At 43.3% G+C, this 19712-nt stretch overlaps 1 long non-coding RNA gene across 15 annotated transcripts; it reads left to right on the top strand.

The window, feature by feature from the left end:
• Positions 1–11320: 11320 nt before the first annotated feature.
• LOC123153334 (uncharacterized) lies at positions 11321–18285 on the top strand. 15 transcript variants are annotated; one of them, XR_006476438.1, is made up of 10 exons: positions 11321–11808; positions 11953–12195; positions 12351–12411; positions 13057–13141; positions 13688–13785; positions 14910–15057; positions 15422–15559; positions 15658–15766; positions 16312–16978; positions 17764–18285. It is a non-coding gene; the product is annotated as an uncharacterized lncRNA (long non-coding RNA). The 15 variants fall into 15 exon arrangements; XR_006476444.1 differs by having other exon boundaries at positions 15399–15559; XR_006476448.1 differs by having other exon boundaries at positions 14910–15559; positions 16312–16569; positions 16832–16978.
• Positions 18286–19712: the final 1427 nt, after the last annotated feature.

The raw sequence follows: 19712 nt of genomic DNA, 5'->3' as shown, positions 1-19712 counted from the left end.
ATAGCATAAAAGGATACTTGAATAAGAATTTTTCAATGAAAGACCTCGGTGAAGCTCCTTATGTATTGGGCATCAAGATCTATAGAGATAGATGAAGAAGCTTAATTGTACTTTCACAAAGCACATACCTTGATATAGTTTTGAAGAAGTTCAAAATGGATCAGTCAAAGAAAGGGTTCTTGCCTGTGTTACAAGGTGTGAAGTTGAGTCAGACTCAATGCCCGATTAGTGCAGAAGATAGAGAGAAAATGAAGGTCATTCCCTATGCCTCAGCCTTAGGTCCTATCATGTATGCAATGTTGTGTACCAGACCTGATGTGTGCCTTGCTATAAGTTTAGCAGGGAGGTACCAAAGTAATCCAGGAGTGGATCATTGGACAGCGGTCAAGAACATCCTGAAATACCTGAAAAGGACTAAGGATATGTTTCTCGTTTATGGAGATGTAAAAGAGCTTGTCATATGGTTACGTCGATGCAAGCTTTGACACTAATCTAGATGACTCTAAGTCACAAACTAGATACGTATTTATATTGAATGGTGGAGCTGTCAGTTGGTGCAGTTCCAAGCAGAGCGTCATGGCGGGATCTACGTGTGAAGCGGAGTACATAGCTACCTCGGAAGCAGCAAATGAATGAGTCTGGATGAAGGAGTTCATATCCGATCTAGGTGTAATACCTAGTGCATAGGGTCCAACGAAAATATTTTGTGACAATACTGGAGCAATTGCCTTGGCGAAGGAATCCATATTTCAAAACAGAACCAAACACATCAAGAGATGCTTCAATTCCATCCGCGATCAAGTCAAGGAGAGAGACATAGAGATTTGCAAGATACATACGAATCTGAATGTTGTAGACCCATTGACTAAGCCTCTTCCATGAGCAAAACATGATCAGCACTAAGACTCCATGGGTGTTATAATCATTACTATGTAATCTAGATTATTGACTCTAGTGCAAGTGGGAGACTGAAGGAAATATGCCCTAGAGGCAATGCTAAAGTTGTTATTTATATTTCCGTATATCATGATAAATGTTTATTATTCATGCTAGAATTGTATTAAACGGAAACTTAGTACATGTGTGAATACATAGACAAACAAAGTGTCCCTAGTATGCCTGTACTTGACTAGTTCGTTAAGCAAAGATGGTTAAGTTTCCTGACCATAGACATGTGTTGTCATTTGATGAACGAGATTACATCATTAGAGAATGATGTGATGGACAAGACCATTCGTTAGCTTAGCATTATGATCGTTTAGTTTTATTGCTATTGATTTCTTCATGACTTATACATATTCCTCTGACTATAAGATTATGCAACTCCCGAATACAGGAGGAACACTTTGTGTGCTATAAAACATCACAACGTAATTGGGTGATTATAAATATGCTCTACAGGTGCCTCTGATGGTGTTTGTTGAGTTGGCATAGATCGAGATTAGGATTTGTCACTCCGAGTATCGGAGAGGTATATCTGGGCCCTCTCGGTAATGCACATCACTATAAGCCTTGCAAGCAATGTGACTAATGAGTTGGTTGCGGGATGATGCATTACAAAACGAGTAAAGATACTTGCCGGTAACGAGATTGAACTAGGTATGAGGATACCGACGATCGAATCTCGAGCAAGTAACATACCGACGACAAAGGGAATAACATATGTTGTTATTCGGTTTGACCGATAAAGATCTTCATAGAATATGTAGGAGCCAATATGAGCATCCAGGTTCCGCTATTGGTTATTGACCGGAGATGTGTCTCGGTCATGTCTACATAGTTCTCGAACCCGTAGGGTCCGCATGCTTAACATTCGATGACGATTTGTATTATGAGTTATGTGTTTTGGTGACCGAAGTTTGTTCAGAGTCCCGGATGGGATCACGGGCATGACGAGGAGTCTCGAAATGGTCGAGAGGTAAAGATTGATATATTGGAAGGTTATATACGGACATCGGCATGGTTCCGATAAGGTTAGGGGATTTTTCAGAGTACCGAGAGGCTACCGGAACCCCCTCGGGAAAGTTAATGGGCCTAATGGGCCATATTGGAGGAGAGGAGGCAGGCCATGGGAGGAGGTGCGCACCCTCCCTTGCCCAATCCAAATTGGACAAGGGGAGGGGGCACGACCCCCTCTTTCCTTCTTCCTCTCTCTCCCTTCCCCTTTCCACCCTATCTGTTGGAAGGAAAGGGGGACGAATCCTACCAGGAATGGATTCCTAGTAGGACTCCCCCCCTTGGCACTCCCCCATTGGGCCGCCCCCCTCCTCCCCCTCCTTTATATACCTGGGCAGGGGGCACCCCAAAGGCACAACAGTTGTTTCTTAGTCGTGTGCGGTGCCCCGCTCCATAGTTTAATCCTCCGGTCATAGCGTCGTAGTGCTTAGGCAAAGCCCTGCGCAGATCACTTCACCAACAGCGTCGCCACACCATCATGCTGACGGAACTCTCCCTTGACCCTCTACTGGATCAAGAGCTCGAGGGACGTCATCGAGCTGAACGTGTGCTGAACACGGAGGTGCCGTACGTTCGGTACTTGGATCGGTTGGATCGTGAAGATGTTTGACTACATCAACCACGTTGACATAACACTTCCGCTTTTGGTCTATGAGGGTACGTGGACACACTCTCCCCTCTCTTTGCTATGCATCTCCTAGATAGATCTTGCGTGATCGTAGGATTTTTTTTAAATTACTATGATTCCCAACAATAAGTTCCTCCCTCATAATAATTTTGAGTAGCATCATGAAGAAATTCAACAATATAATCATCACATAAAGCATTATTTTCATGAAACAAAAGCATATAAAACTTATTACTCTCCACATAAGCAAATTTCTTCTTATCAATAGTAGTGGGAGCAAACTCAACAAAATAACTATCATGAGAGTGAAAATTAAAATCATGATGACAAGTTTCATGGTTATCATTATTCTTTATAGCATACATGTCATCACCATAATCATCATAGATAGCAACTTTGTTATCATAGTCAATTGAAGCCTCATCGAAAATGGTGGATTAATCACTAAATAAAGTCATGAACTCTCCAAATCCACTTTCATAATTATTATAATAAGATTCAACACCCTCTAAAGTAGTGGGATCATTAATACCTAGAGTTGACACTCTTCCAAACCCACTTTCATCAATATAATCATCATAAATAGGAGGCATGCAATCATTATAAGAAATTTGCACATCAAAACTTGGGGGACTAAAAATATCATCTTCATCAACCATAGCATCCCCAAGCTTGTAGCTTTGCATATCATTAGCATCATGGACATTCAAAGAGTTCATACCAATGACATTGCATCATGCTCATCATTCAGATATTTTGTGCTAAACATTTTATTGACTTCTTCTTCTAACAATTGAGCACAATTTTCTGAACCATCATTTTCAAGAAAGATATTATAAAGATGATCAGTTGTAGCGACCCGACCTCAGACGGTCAAGTCTCTGTGCTTAAGTGTCATCCCTGGATCAGTATTGCTGACACACATAGTACTCGAGGATTAATAACAGAGTTCAATCACACAATTATTACATCGATTGTCTCAATACAGAACTTAATACAATAATATGGTTAAAGGCCATCTAAATAAGATAACAGCGGAAGTTTCGAAGGTAGAAGAGTCCATCCAACTCCACGGCAAAACCGAGTGCATGACAACGACCTAGCGAACCTTACTCTTCGTCTGAAAATTCTGCAACATAATACGTTGCAGCCTGTGTAGGTCAGCACATGGAATATGCTGGCAAGATAACACTATAGAGCAATGAACAAGTAACAACTATAACTACATGCATATATGGCTGGTGGAGGCTCTATGGTTATCATTTGCATAAAGCTAGTTTTCCCCTACAACAAAGGAATATATTTTATTTAACTACAAAGTTTGTTGAAACGTTGAGATGGTAACCCCAACTCAATCCCAATTCAAAATTAACAACCCAACAAATTAATTAAGTAGAGTGTTGAGATCAACATAATAATTCAAGTACCAGATACTCAAGATGTCCATAACCGGGGACATGGCTAATCATGATTAGTTTGTACACTCCGCAGAGGTTTGCACACTTTTCCCCACAAGACTCGATCTCCTCCATTGTATTTCTCACACTACATGCTGTTTGAGAAATGGATGACCGAGACACAGTTGAGGGATTCCTAGACTAAGGTGTCCTCGAGCGTCCGACCTATTGGACATAGGCCGGATTCATGGGCTGTGAAGATGCAAAGACCGAAGACTCTACCCGTGTCCGGATGGGACTCTCCTTGACATGGAAGGCAAGCTTGGCGACCAAATATGAAGATTCCTTTCTCCGTAATCGACCTTATGTAACCCTAGATCCCTCAGGTGTCTATATAAACCGGAGGGCTAGGACCATAGATATACATCCTCATAATCATAGTCAAACAGGCTAGACTTTTAGGGTTTAGCCATTATGATCTCGTGGTAGATCAACTCTTGTAATACTCATATTCATCAAGATCAATCAAGCAGGAGGTAGGGTATTACCTCCATAGAGAGGGCCTGAACCTGGGTAAACATTGTGTCCCCCGTCTCCTGTTACCATCGACCTCAGACGCACAGTTCGGGACCCCCTACCGGAGATCCGCCGGTTTTGACACTGACATTGGTGCTTTCATTGAGAGTTCCGTTGTGACGTCGAAAGATAGGATCAATGGCTCACCTTGTTCTCAAGGACAATGTCACCTCCAGAGGAATACTAGCCCCAGGCCAAACCCTCTGGCTGGGCGGCTTCATCATGACCGCCCGTTCGGCCGTTAAGCCGACGATGACTTCTCGGGTCATCAAAAATCCCCTCAATGTTGACTCCAAGTACTCCAAGCAGATGTATTCGGCGGAGTTGTCGTATTTAAACGAGCTCCTAGATCCCATCGCCGCCCTGGGGGTCGCCACAGGCTATGATCGGATTGGGATTAAACCCGACCAGAGAGAAATTAAAACTCTGGCGATCACCCATCAAATAGCGGTAGTAGAGGAGCAAGATGATGACTCTTCCTCTATCTTGAGGACGAACTACGTCCGGATCTGTGAGCTTGAAGAGCCGGACACCAACTTGCAAAAAGACATGTCGTGTCCTCCGAACATAGAATCGGACAACAAGCCCAAAAAATCAGTTGCCATCCCGGAGCCCGAACTACTAAGTCCAGAAGCTCTTCAAACTCCGGATCCTAAATTGGGTTAGGGTTCGGATTTCAAACCACCCACCCACCTAGATATAAGCGCTCTCATGGGCATACGACAATAGTCTCAGGAAATGGTCCACCACTTTTTGGGCCAGATTCCTCCTTGTCAAAGAGAAGATTGAAGATTGCCACGACGAAGACGCGATCTCAGCATTCCGCAGCAATTGCACGGATGAAGGAATCCTCAACGCCATCAACCATCATCGCATATCACACTTTGCAGACTTGGCAACCATAGTATACAAGTACTGCACAGTGTAAAGCTCTTGGAAAACTCAGGCAGCTTGCCGGGAACCGCCGATTTCCACCCAATCCCTTGTTCAGGTGAGAAGGACGCACCCTCGTGGCACGCCCGGCCCAATGATAAAGAAATATAAGCCCATTACGGGATGCGGAACTGTTCTGGAGGGATGGCTCGATGGACCATGCAAGTTACACACAACACCAGATACTATATCAACCCACAGCCTTAGAGCATGTTGGATACTCCGGCAGGTGGCCAAGAGCGGCGAGGATATCCACACCAAAAATAACCCAGAGCAATATCCCCCAGAAGATGATGACCTTAGAGTACTGGCGGTCTTCGAGACTTTCGCTTCAAATAATAAGCGTAAAAGGGCACTCCGCGACCTCGCCGAAGTCTGCCAAATCGCAGCAACAAACCCTTGGAACGACACATCCATAACTTTCAATGTCGATGACGAACCAAAATTCAGGACAATCTGGGCACCAACCACCTTGGTCCTCAGTCCGATCATGGACGGCTTTCGGCTCACCAAGGTTCTCATGGACGGCGGCAGCGTACTAAACCCCATTTACGAGGATACACTCAGTAAAATGGAAATAAACAGGAGCCGCATCAAGCAAAGTAGCACGACCTTCCGGGGAATTATTCCTAGCCGGGAGGCGCGTTGCGTGGGAAAAATCATGCTCGACATGGTATTCGGCACACCGGAGAACTATCGGACCGAAGAATTAACCTTCCAAGTGGCCCCTTTCAACAGTGGATATCACGCCCTATTGGGGCGAGATGCATTTACACGCTTCCAGGCTATACGTCACTATGGGTATATGAAGCTCAAGATGCCTGGGCCCAACAGCATAACCACTCTCGCTAGTGGTCCGAACATAACACTCCGCGCCGAAAATAAAACCGCATCCCTGGCCCTTGAGGCATTATTTGAAGCCCTCGTGGCCGAAGAATTAACCGCATGATGCTCCACGGTGGATAGGGACGATGTAATCTTGGACAAACGACCCAAATGCACCTCCTTCAAACCAGCAGAAGAAATAGTCAAATTCCAAGTCCATCCAACGGACCCTAAGAAGACAGCATCCACCGAGGCATAACTAGACCCAGCGGTCGACACCGCGCTACGAGAGTTTCTGCACGAGAACTGGGATATATTCGCCTGTCACCTTTCCGATATGCCAAGAATGCCACGCAGATTGGCCAAACACAGCCTCAACATATTGAAGGGATATAAACCGGTCAAACAAACATTGCAGTGCTTTTCTGAACCCAAACGTCAAGGTATGGGGGAGGAGCTAGCCAAGTTAATCGAGGCCGGATTCATTAGAGAAATAAAATACCCGGACTGGCTAGCAAACTTGGTGATGGTGCCAAAGAAGGATAAATCCTGGCGCCTGTGCATCGATTTCAAAGACCTCAATAAGGCCTGCCGTAAGGATCCCTTCCCCCTCCCCCGCATCGACCAGATTATCGATGCTGCCACATGACATGACTCACTATGCTTCCTCGACGCATATTCCGGATACCATCAAATCAAAATGAAGGAGCCCAATCAAGCCGCAATGACATTCATTACCCCATACGGGCCATTCTGCTTCAACATCATGCCTTTCAGGCTCAAAAACGCCCGGGCCACCTACCAACGCATGATTCAAACATGCCTGGAGAAACAGATCGGCAAGACAATTAAAGCATATGTGGATGACGTTGTCATTAAAACTAGGCACGTCGACTCACTAATAGACGATTTACGTCTCACATTCGACAACCTCCATGCATATGACATCAAGCACAATCCGGAAAAGTGTGTTTTCGGCGTCCCTGCCGTAAGCTGCTGGGCTTCATTTTTTCCAATAGAGGAATTGAAGAAAATCTAGCCAAAATTCGAGCCTTGTCACAACTGGCTATGCCAATGGACCTTAAACAGGTCCAAAAGCTCGCAGGATGCGTGGCAGCTTTAAGCCCTCCAGATTGGGAGAAAAGGCATTGCCACCGTATCGCCTCCTCCGACGCACCGATCACTTCGAGTGGACTGTAAGTGCATCTAGTGCCACCCCTAGTTGGTTTTGGAGTATTGACGACAAACCTAGTTGAGGGACTAATGTGTTTGTGAGAATTGCAGGATAACACAGGTAGAAGTCCCTCATTGATTCGGTTTTACTACCAGAGATGACCCCTAAAAATGTATGAAGACATTGAAGTCAAAGGTGGTATATGAAGATATTCACATTGAAGACTATGACAAGAGAAGACATGATATGAAGCCTATGGAGCTCGAAGACTTAGATCTTTTGTAGTTCTTTTTCTTTTGTGTTGAGTCATAGGAACCACCGTACTGTTAAGTGGGGTCCAAGAGAACCAGTCAGAACGACTGAAGTGATGCCTAAACCAAGAACCTATGTCTTCGAGTGAAGACTATGAGAGCGAATCTTGTCTAGAGTCGGATAAGTCAGCTTTGCTTGTAGCCCAAGTAAAGTTGCCGTGTGAATTTGAAATCTGACCGTTGGAACATGTGTCAGTTCCTTAGTGACCCAGGGTCATTTCGGACAAATCAGGTCGGGTTGCCAAGTGGCTATAAATAGCCCACCCCCTACAACCATAAACGGTTGGCTGCTCAGATTGAAAGTACGGCTTTTGTCGTTTGAGAGCAACCCACCTCAAAGCCTTTGAGAGAGAATTCCTTGCGAGGATAAAGCCCTAACCACCAGAGCCAGAGAGAATTGGGCATCACTTAAGTCTTCTTGTCTGTGTGATCTGAAGACTTATTACACTTGAGGATTGTGCATCCTCCAGCCGGTTAGGCGTCGCGTTCTGAGCATCCAAGAGACATTGTGGATTGCCAGTGAATGAAGTCTGTGAAGGTTTGGGAGTCTACCTTGAAGACTTACCAGAGTGATTGGGCAAGGTCTATGTGACCTTAGCTCAAGGAGAATACAGTGAGGACTGGGTGTCCTGAGCTGCGTGTTCAGGACTGGGTGTCCAGGACTTTGTGTCCTAAGGTTTAAATACCTAGCCGCTCCAACCAGATGTACAGTTGTCACAACAACTGGAACTGGTTCAACAAATCATTGTCTTCAACGAGTCACTGGTTTCATCTTCACTTCACTTTACTTACTGTTACTCCTTGTGAAGTCATTGTATGTTTGCTCTATCATTTGTCTTCACTGAGTGACTGCGTGTTCTGTTTGGCTTCACAATATCTTCCTACCTGATCCTTACTACCTAACTGCTATTAGTCTTTGTGCTTTCACTTCATTGAATACTTGACTATGGTTTGCCTAGTGTAGTCTACCTTCCGCTGCATGGTAATAGGTTTAATTTTATCGTTTGTCTTCAAAACTTCTATGTTCTGAAGACTTTCATAAAAATTGCCTATTCACCCCCCTCTAGTCGATATAATGCACTTTCATGGACGGATGCGACAACATCCAGATTGAAAGAAATAAAAAGCCTTCTTGCGAGCAACCCAATCCTGGCCGCACCGAAGGTCGGTGAACCCATGTTATTATACATATCGGCAACACAGCAGGTGGTGATCGCCGTGCTCGTCGTGGAGCGAGAGCAGGACAAACACAAATTCCCACTTCAGAAGCTGGTATATTACGTATCCACCATCCTCACACCATGCAAATTCTGGTACCCTCATTATCAAAAGATAGCATATGCGGTCTTCATGGGATCCCGGAAGCTACGACACTACTTCCAAGAATGTTCTATCACAGTGGCTTCCGAAGTACCACTTAATGATATAATAAACAACCGCGATGCTACGGGCCGGATAGCCAAATGGACCATTGAGCTCCTTCCATTCGACATAACATACAAACTGCGTCGATCCATCAAATCCCAAGTACTGGCGGACTTCGTCGCCGAATGGATAGTGGCCGAACTCCCTAAAGAGTACGACACATATTCCAACTAGGTTATGTATTTGGATGGTTCCAAAATGCTGGCAGGATTAGAAGCGGGTGCAGTTTTAATGTCCCCCACTGGAGACGTAGTCCAGTATGTGCTCCAAATATTATACACAGACTCCAATAACGCAGCTGAATATGAGGCCTTATTGCATGGTCTTGATGTCTACTACACAACCTTCTTCTTGTAGACGTTGTTGAGCTTCCAAGTGCAGAGGTTTGTAGGATAGTAGCAAATTTCCCTCAAGTGGATGACCTAAGGTTTATCAATCCATAGGAGGCGTAGGATGAAGATGGTCTCTCTCAAGAAACCCTGCAACCAAATAACAAAGAGTCTCTTGTGTCCCCAACACACCCAATACAATGGTAAATTGTATAGGTGCACTAGTTCGGCGAAGAGATGGTGATACAAGTGCAATATGGATAGTAGATAATGGTTTTTGTAATCTGAAAATATAAAAACTGCAAGGTAACTAATGATAAAAATGAGCACAAATAGTATTGCAATGCTAGGAAACAAGGCCTAGGGTTCATACTTTCACTAGTGCAAGTTCTCTCAACAATAATAACATAATTGGATCATATAACTATCCCTCAACATGCAACAAAGAGTCACTCCAAAGTCACTAATAGTGGAGAACAAACGAAGAGATTATGGTAGGGCACGAAACCACCTCAAAGTTATCATTTCTGATCGATCTATTCAAGAGTCCGTAGTAAAATAACATGAAGCTATTCTTTCCGTTCAATCTATCATAGAGTTCGTACTAGAATAACACCTTAAGACACAAATCAACCAAAACCCTAATGTCACCTAGATACTCCAATGTCACCTCAAGTATCCGTGGGTATGATTATACGATATGCATCACACAATCTTAGATTCATCTATTCAAACCAACACAACGTACTTCAAAGAGTGCCCCAAAGTTTCTACCGGAGAGTCAAGACGAAAACGTGTGCCAACCCCTATGCATAGGTTCATGGGCGGAACCCGCAAGTTGATCACCAAAACATACATCAACTAGATCAATAGAATACCCCATTGTCACCACGGGTATCCCACGCAAGACATACATCAAGTGTTCTCAAATCCTTAAAGACTCCGATAAGATAACTTCAAAGGGAAAACTCAATCCATTACAAGAGAGTAGAGGGGGAGAAACATCATAAGATCCAACTATAATAGCAAAGCTCACGATACATCAAGATCGTACCACCTCAAGAACACAAGAGAGAGAGATCAAACACACAGCTACCGGTACATACCCTTAGCCCCGAGGGAGACCTACTCCCTCCTCGTCATGGAGAGCGCCGGGATGATGAAGATGTCCAACGGAGAGGGATTCCCCCTCCGGCAGGGTGCCGGAACAAGTCTAGATTGGTTTTCGTTGGCTACAGAGGCTTCTGGTGGCGGAACTCCCGATCTATTCTGCTCCCTGAAATTTTTAGGGTATATGGGTATATATAGGAGGAAGAAATACATCGGTTGATCTCTGGGCTGTCCACGAGGCAGGGGGGGCGCGCCCAGGGGGGTGGGCGCACCCCCCACCCTCGTGGGCATCCCGGGACTCTCCTGGTCCATCTCCGATACTCCGTGGGCTTCTTCTGGTCCAAAAATAAGTTCCGTAAAGTTTCAGGTCAATTGGACTCTGTTTGATTTTCTTTTTCTGCGATACTCTAAAACAAGGAAAAAACAAAAACTGGCACTGAACTCTAGGTTAATAGGTTAGTCCCAAAAATCATATAAAATAGCATATAAATTGAACATATTGAACATATAAAAGTGGTAGTCACAACTAACCCAGCCACGTCGCCTTTAAATCGCTGCTGCCACCGCCTGTAATTTTTGTTCCCCGTCAAGGGCATCTTGGTAATTTCATGTACAGATATATAAAAGCCAGCCGCCTGTGGAGAAGACCTAGCCGCCCGCCACTCTCCTCTTTCCGCCGCCTTCACGCTCGCTTCCTCCTCCATCCTCCCGCGTCAGTCGCACCCCCTCCTCCCCTCCCGCATCTCGTCCACCCTGGGATCCAGCGAGGTCGGGTCCTCGAGCCATGGAGGCACTTGTCGCTGGGCCCTCGCCGTTGGCCTCCCGTGCGTCGCACCGCCTCCTCCCGCCTCGGCTCTCACCTCCAGCTGCAGCTCTAGAGGAGAGGAGAAGACAGTGACAGAGAGATGGCTGCGTTGGCGCTGGCGGCCCCGCCCTCGCCTTTTCCTCCTCCTCGCCTTCCCATCGCTCATGCGCAAGTCGACCGACGGCAGGGATGGTCAGGAAGGTTTCCCAGCCCGACAGTGCCGTCATGGGAGTTGCAGGGAGGAGGTGAGGATGCGTCGCGCGCGGATTGGATCGAGGGTGCCATGCCGCCGCCACGAGTCAACTCCACTGTTGTCACCAGGAATCCGTCCCCAGCAAGGTCTCGCTCGTTGCTACTCCTCCTACAATCTCTCCCACAATGGCATAGTACGGTGGTTTGATTTGGTTCTTTTGGTGGTATGTTCCCTACCGTTTCTCTTTTTCAGTTTCTAACTTCGATGCTTTGATTTGTTGTTTTGTCCAGCAGGAGGAGCAGAAGGGGCCAAGGATGAGGAGGAAGGAGACTAGCAGGAGGAGGAGATATTCTTGTTCGATTTGGTTCTCACGCTGGCATCTCCCTGCTGTCTGCTTTCCTTTTAGTTTCCAACTTTGATGCTTGGATTTGTTGACTTGGCCAGCAGGAGTGGGAGGAGACAGGGAGGATGAGGAAGGAGACAAGCAAGAGGAAGAGAAAATCTTGCTCGCCTTATGGACTCGCAATAAACAAGTGTGTGTTGGGCTACTCATGCCTTTTTTAATCTCACTAACAACGGTGTTGTACTGGATCGAATCAGAGGAAGCTCATTTGCCTGTATATACAGAGGGTCGTCTTCTCCCCCCATCCAATACCTGCTAAGAGTTATGATTTTTCTTTGCTTCCAGGTCCACAGGAAAAATTCCTGAACGATTTTGGTATCCCCAGATTTTTCTTCCCCGCGATGAGGTTATACTTAGCCTACCCTCTGTCCCTGTGTGTGTAGGTTTGTCATGTTCTGTGGTCTGAATTCAGTTTGGTTTTCTTGTTCTAAACTCATTGCATGTCCAATGAACACACATACTCTCTGCAAGTTTAGTTTAATCTTTTCCTTTAAATATTTGTAATGATCCATTTTTAATTGTTGAGGCAAATAATTTTATTAAATGCTTATAATTTGTTTGAGAACAGATAGAACATCTGTTTTCGTTAAGATTGATTATCAAGTACGTCTGTTGTTTGCGAATTTTATAATTTTTGTATGGGGTGTAGTGACAAGGATGAGGCAGAATTAGTTCTCCTCGGAGAATTGGGTTACCACATCACTGGATGTAGGCACAACCCAAGCAGTCTAGAATGATTGACTCATCTAAATTTCTCTAATTTTCTTACAAAATATTTTCTCCCGACAGTGTATGCATTTACTGCACAAAAGTTAATTTATTTGAATTTTACGTTAATGCTTTGACCGTGGATGCCAAAACATCACAGTTTGCCTGATGGAGTGAATTCCGTTATAAAATGAAGTTCCTTCCATCAAATAGATAGCTTGTATTAAAATTGTTTTTCTATCCTGTGGGTACATGTTGGTTATTTTGATGCTTCCTTTTGAAGATTTGCAGAGATCAGCGAGGATTTGTGCGGCAGGGAGGGCACTGGTGATAGGAAACATGGGTCCAAGAAGTAATCAAAGAGCATGGTAAGTTGTTCTCCCTTTTCTAATTTAAAAGCTAGAGTCTGTCGGTTGTTATATAGGAGTATGATTAGGACAAAAAAATCATGGCATGCGAGCAATTCTCGGTTTAAATAGTGTGAGCTTAAATAATAGGAACTAACCATTGTGCCATTTTCAAAATTGTTACTAGAAAAGATAACTGAATAGCAGGTCCTGTAGAGTTACTACCATAAAGTTTATTTCTAACTGCATGATCTGAACTGCACATTCTGAAAGTATATTGGACACTTGCCCTTGGGAAATTAGACTACCATAGCATTACTTTGTAAATAAATGACATGCTAAAATGTTGGTTGTTAGTACAGAGATGGTGACATTATTTGGTCCTCTGGTATTGATTCATGATTTGGGGTTAATACATGATGTTGGTATCTAGTCTCTCTATTGCTCATGCCTCACTTGATGTTGCATGGGGTACAGGCAAAATGCCATTTGAGTGGCATACACCATACTTTGGTACTGCCTACACGTGATTCCATTTGATTTCACTTTCATTTTGTTTTTCTGCAGATCGTTTCAAGGTTGCTGCTGCTAAATCATGTAAGGATGGCGCAAAACTCACATGAGGGAAAAGACGAACTGCGGTAACCAAATCAACAGCTGATAAGGTACAAATTTCGGAAGATATATGGTCCTAAACAAGCATATACATCAGAATACAAAGGGGAGTTACATTTCTGTTTTATATTATGTTTCCTGCTTGCTATCTAGTTTACAGATATTACTGCTCTATGTTGCTATAATTGTTTGCTGAAGCTAGAGTAAATCACTATTGTTTTGCGGGTACTGATCGGAGTTGGATTCGGTCTTTATAAACTTGGCTTTCAGTTTTTCCCCATCGCCGGCTTATTTGCCTTGCTTCTGTATTCTTGGAAGAGTGAATAAAAGATACATGCATGATGAAATACAGGTAGCTAGGTTCATGGAAAATGGTCTTCCAGAACTCATCCTAATTTTTTGAATGAGGTGATGTTGTAGTAATCATATTTGTTTCCTGGACAATATTTTCCTCATGTGTTGCATTCTGGAAAGGGTGTCTTTGGCCAGTTTTCTGTTCTTTCATTGTTTCAATTGTGTGACTCTACACATGTATCCTCACAATTAGTGGTGCCTACAAGAATGCCGGGCCTACCTGTAGCTTTTCTTATGTAGTTAAATAAAACAACTCAAGGTCTCACACTTTTCTTCTTTCCAATATAATAAGGCTGCTATTGCCGGTTAATACTTCACATTGGTGATGAGCTTTACACCAGTTATAGTTCATCGATTATCTTATGACTTTTTGATAAACATAATTATATTTTAATTTTCTCTATTGTTTTCTTATTTTTTCTATCAAACTGCCATATATGATACATGAAGAAGCATTTACCTTAAGACATTAATAGAGTTTTCATGTAGAATTTGTTCTTTTTTTTGCTCCCTTAAATTAGACGATCAAGAAACCTGATAAGCGTCACGTTGGTTCAGGCTTGGTGCTAGATACTTAGCTCACATTTATCCTGGACAAGTACTGTATTCTCAAATCTATATGGTTACTTGAACCTCTTCTTTGATGTTGGCGCTACAGATCCATCTCGGTCATTTAGGGAAACTAAAATATGCATCTTCAACTCATAGTTTGCCAGTTTGTATTATTTATGAGAGCAATCCTACCTGGTTATATCCTTGACAAAATTTCTTGAGATTTACTGATATTGTTCTTGGATACTTATAGAGTCAAACTCTGCAGGCAATTGGTTGGGCTACATGATAGACACTTTAATATATCTTCTTGGAAGCCGCTTAGTGTTCCAATGAATAATTGTCGCTGGTGTGGTGCACGTCTTCATTGTTTGGTGGGCTGCTTCCTGCCTGGTGTGGTTGAAGAATTTTCAGAGGTATGGTCCATCTTGCGTGCGGCCTTTAGTTTGAGTTTCTGTTGACACATTAAATTTCCCTTTCCTGTAGACCCCTCCTTTTTCATTTTATTAGTTGGGTGTAATAGCAAATCATCTATAATCATTTTGTTTAACTACAATCTGATGCAAAAGAGTTATGTTTAGCTCTCATAGTTCATCCTTTATATGCTTGCTTTCAAAACAAAGAAATCGGTTGTCCAAGTTCTGATCATGCTCTGATTGAGATTCAGTCCTCCTTGATCTTTTTTCTGTATGCTTGCATCTCCTTAGCGTCCAAGTTCTGATCATGCTACAATCTTGTTTCAAATTTATGCTAATAGATGTATGTACCATGATTATTGAGGTGTATGAAATAAATCTGAAGAAAATAAGTAAGTCGCCTTCATCAGCGAGGCTGCGAACAACTCGTGGTGCCCCTGTTAACCTCCTCAATGTTTGCGTTGTTTGCCTGTCGGTCAAATTCCCACTATTCAGCAGACAGGTAACTTTGTTTCTTAAATCCCTTTCTCTATTCATCGCCCTGTTGATACGTGCTTAGGAATCAGATAAGTTGTACTCATATAATTTAATATATCTCAGATACAGTGTCCAGATCGTTTAGGAACCAGCGTTACTTCAAAAAAAGATAGGACCTGATACACATTACATTCATGGACTACTGATATACCTGATGCATTTCTTCATGATGGTCGGTTTCCTTTCACCAGATCTTACATATTTAATTCTGTGTGCTTGGAACCCAAAACTGATTGAGATCTTCAGTTCTTACTTGCAGATGTTCTGTTATTCAGAGTAATTCAGTTTCCAGTCTCTATATATTAATCAAATTATGGGTTATTTTCAACCTTATAGCCTTTTATTATGTGTCCAGTTATGCTTCCATGGGTTTGCATATGTATTAACAATAAGAAACAGATTACTATTTTGTTTATACTTGAACCAAAGGGTGTACAATTAATTTGCTCTTACGAAAGGAATGAGTAGTCAGCTAGCTGAATGAGACGACAATCATGGCAAGCGAACCAACGCATATAGAGAAATGTTATTTTCGAGTTCATTGTGAAAGAAGGCACATAAGTTTTTGAAGTTCTAAAATGTGTTTCATGAAGAAACAATTATAACACTGTCACAAATCACACATAGAGAAATGTTATTTTCGAGTCTCCATAACCTACTGATCTTTTTTTAGATATATGAACTTGCATTCGCTTTGTTAATTCTTCTGCAATGCAGGTGATATTCCTAATCATTGCTGCTGACGCTGAAAAAATACTCCTGAAGCACTAGAAGTGCCCTATCAATAATAATAGCAGGGGTTTGAGCTTGTTTAAACTGTAGAGTACACATGCATGTACTATTTCTCAGACATCAAGAGAACATGAGATAAACATGTATGACGGTCTAACACGTGATTACTCAGGTGTTGATTAGGAAGCACACATAGGTTTGGCAGAGAGGAAGTTTCAGTCATGCCATTAGTGGGTCAACAGGGTAGGCATTTTCATGAGATAATATTGATTTTAATGACGGCTAATAATTACACTGCTGCCTTGTTTCAGAATCAAAACTCTGCTATCTCTGGCCTTGCCTCTAGGGAAAAACATGAGCTCAAAACTGAAATACTCCAGATTTACTTGCTATCTTTTAGAAGTAATATTGTTCTATTTGTTAAGGTTCACTTGGAAGTGGTTGAGGTAGCCTGACCTGATGAGGATTCAGCTGAGGAACTGACCTGGTGACGTGATGCATACAGGGCAGGAAGCAAATCTTATGCATGAGGGAGTAGATCTTGCAATTGAAGTCATATCTCCTGCAGAGGAGGAGCAACGATGGGGTGGAAGCTACAGGGTGAGTGAGAGAGTGCAGAAGGAGGGGATGGATAAGGTCATGTCGTCAGCAAGTGAGTTGGTTTTTTTTTGAGAAAAGCAAGTAAGTGGATCAACATCGTCTGGTCAAGTAACTTGGGCAAGCCGAGTACAGTGAACTTGTCATGTCTTTATGTGAGCCCACAACATGGGTTAAATATGTATTGAGACAACTAAATGGGATAAATGAAATAAATTAGAACTCTTATATCAGTTTATAAAATGAATTAATAGAGCACATACCCAAGTTGATTTGCTGTTACCTGAAACATTTGTCAATGACACAATAATGTTGAATCTTCCTTTGCTATCTGCACAATCATCTTTTATTTTATAGCCTTAGTTGTTAAATGGTGATGTCCAATTACACTTTTTGTGCTGCCACAATTGCTATTGTAATATTTGTAGATTTGATCACCTGCTTTATATGCAGATGCATATGCAGTTCCGTATTTATGTTTTCTTAAGTTGTATATGCATGGCCTATAAATGATATAGTTGTATATACATGGTTGCATATACCGTACAAGGAGCACTTCGAATCATGGTTCTATATACAATACAGGGAGCAACTTTAATCATGATGCATATGGCCTCATTTTAATTGAATTATGAAGAAGTTTTGCTCTGTTTTGTGTATTGTAATCTGGGGTTTAGCTATGTGGTATGCAATTAATGGGAATTGCTTTTTTCCTTTAATATTGAAAGCTAGAGAACAGGAGGTAGAGTAATAAAAGCTGGTTCCTTGGAGAGTTTTTTGTGCAGAGTGGTGCATGCATAATATTATCCTCATTATGTCTCTTTGCATGTTCTATTGTAGGAAGTGGATGCTATCAAGATCATGCCAAAGGCGATGCTCATTCCCGTTCTTAGTGAGATGGGTTTACTCGATGCAAAGTATGAGCATTGCAGACTCTGGCGAGCTGCTGAAGGTCGACGAGGAGGGCAACGCCGCCACCGTCATCAGGCTGGTCCACATCCACGCGCTGCTCGGCGTCACCAGGTCACTGGCACAACTCCGCATGCCCAGGCTGTTCAACATTTTCTTTCGCTTTTGGTGTGTCACATTTAGAGTCTTTCTTTCCCATTTTACCATGTTTGCATGGTAAGATGTTTTGTTGGATTTGAAGGTTCGTAGCCTTGGCTCCAAAGCTTCAAGCTCTTGCATAATAGTGTTGTTCAGTGGGATGCAGAATTTTTGTTTGTCTGATCGGCTATCCTTGGTGCTGATTTACGTACTGATTTCATCATCATATATAACTACAATAAAGAAGCTGTGTGCATAAATATTACTAACTGCTGATACTTTGCATCAGTGATTTCAATTCTGTTGGCCCTCCTTAAGATTGCTTGGGAATGTGAGGTTTAAAAGTTTCAACCCTGTGCAATGTGCTTCTGGGTGTGGATTTGTGGCTGACTAATTAACGGTTCTGTTAATACTGATATGTGTTGCATCACTTGTACTTATAGTAAGTGGACATTTTTCTCATATGTTTCAATATGTGCCCGAATAATATTAATGTACACTCTTTCAATACATGGCTTACTCTTGGCCTTTGCGCCATTGGCGCAACTGGTCATCTAGTGCATATAAAACATCCAAGGTTGATAATATAATAGCATGGAACAATAAAAAATTGTAGATACGTTAGAGACGTATTAGGTCTCCAGATGGCTGTCTCCATGGGCATACAATGTCTGGAAGTGCGCAGGGACTCAAACCTCACAATATCTCAAATAAATGGAGATTTTGATGCCAAAAATCCGAAGATGGCGGCTTATCGCAACGCCGTCTTAAAAATGTCGGCTCGATTCGAAGGGCTCGAGTTTCATCACGTGGCTCGAGAAAGTAATCAAGCGGCGGACGTCCTTACCCGCATCGGCGCTAAGCGCAACCCCGTCCCACCTAACATCTTTATGGAAAGGCTTTTCAAGCCGCCTGTGGTGTGGCAAGGGGAGAGCAGCAACACCAGTCCGGATCCGAATACAAACCCAGATTCCAAACACAACAATATCATCGGCGGCTCAGCCACCGAAATAACACCGTCGGCCCATCTCATCATGGCAGTCATTGCCCCATGGACCGAACCCTTCTTGGCCTACCTTAATAGGAGAGAACTCCTGGAGCATCAGAATGAGGCTCGCCGCATTGTCCGGCGTTCGAAGGCCTACAAGGTCCATAACGGAGAGCTCTACAAGAAAAGTGCTACCGGAGTTCTTCAAAGATGTATCTCCGAGGAAGAGGGGCAGCATCTCTTGGCTGAAATTCATGCCGGTCTCGGCGGGCACCACGCCGCAGCTCGGGCCCTTGTTAGCAAGGCCTTCCGTACATGTTTTTACTGGCCAACTGCCTGAGCAGATGCACAGGACCTGGTCCAACTTTGCGTCGGATGCCAGCTCTTCGCCAACAAAAGCCATATGCCCCCACCGCTCTACAAACGATCCCCATCACTTGGCCTTTTGCGGTCTGGGGGCTCGATATGGTCGGACCCTTTAAAGGAGAAAGCCATAAGAGGAAGTATTTGCTGGTCATGGTGGATAAATTCACTAAGTGGATAGAGGCCAAACCAGTTAAAACGGCCGAGGCGGAGCTAGTGATAGAATTCATATCCGGCGTGGTGCACCGTTATGGTGTTCCACACAGCATCTTCACCGATAATGGCTCCAACTTCACAGCCGATGAGGTGAAAAATTGGTGTGCTAATTTGGGCATTAAGCTCGATTACGCCTCTGTCTGTCACCCGCAAACAAACGACCAAGTCGAACGGG

This window comes from Triticum aestivum, chromosome 7A (genome assembly GCF_018294505.1).
Source record: "Triticum aestivum cultivar Chinese Spring chromosome 7A, IWGSC CS RefSeq v2.1, whole genome shotgun sequence".
NCBI classification, from domain to species: Eukaryota; Viridiplantae; Streptophyta; class Magnoliopsida; order Poales; family Poaceae; genus Triticum; species Triticum aestivum.
This window is presented reverse-complemented; position numbering and strand designations above follow the sequence as displayed.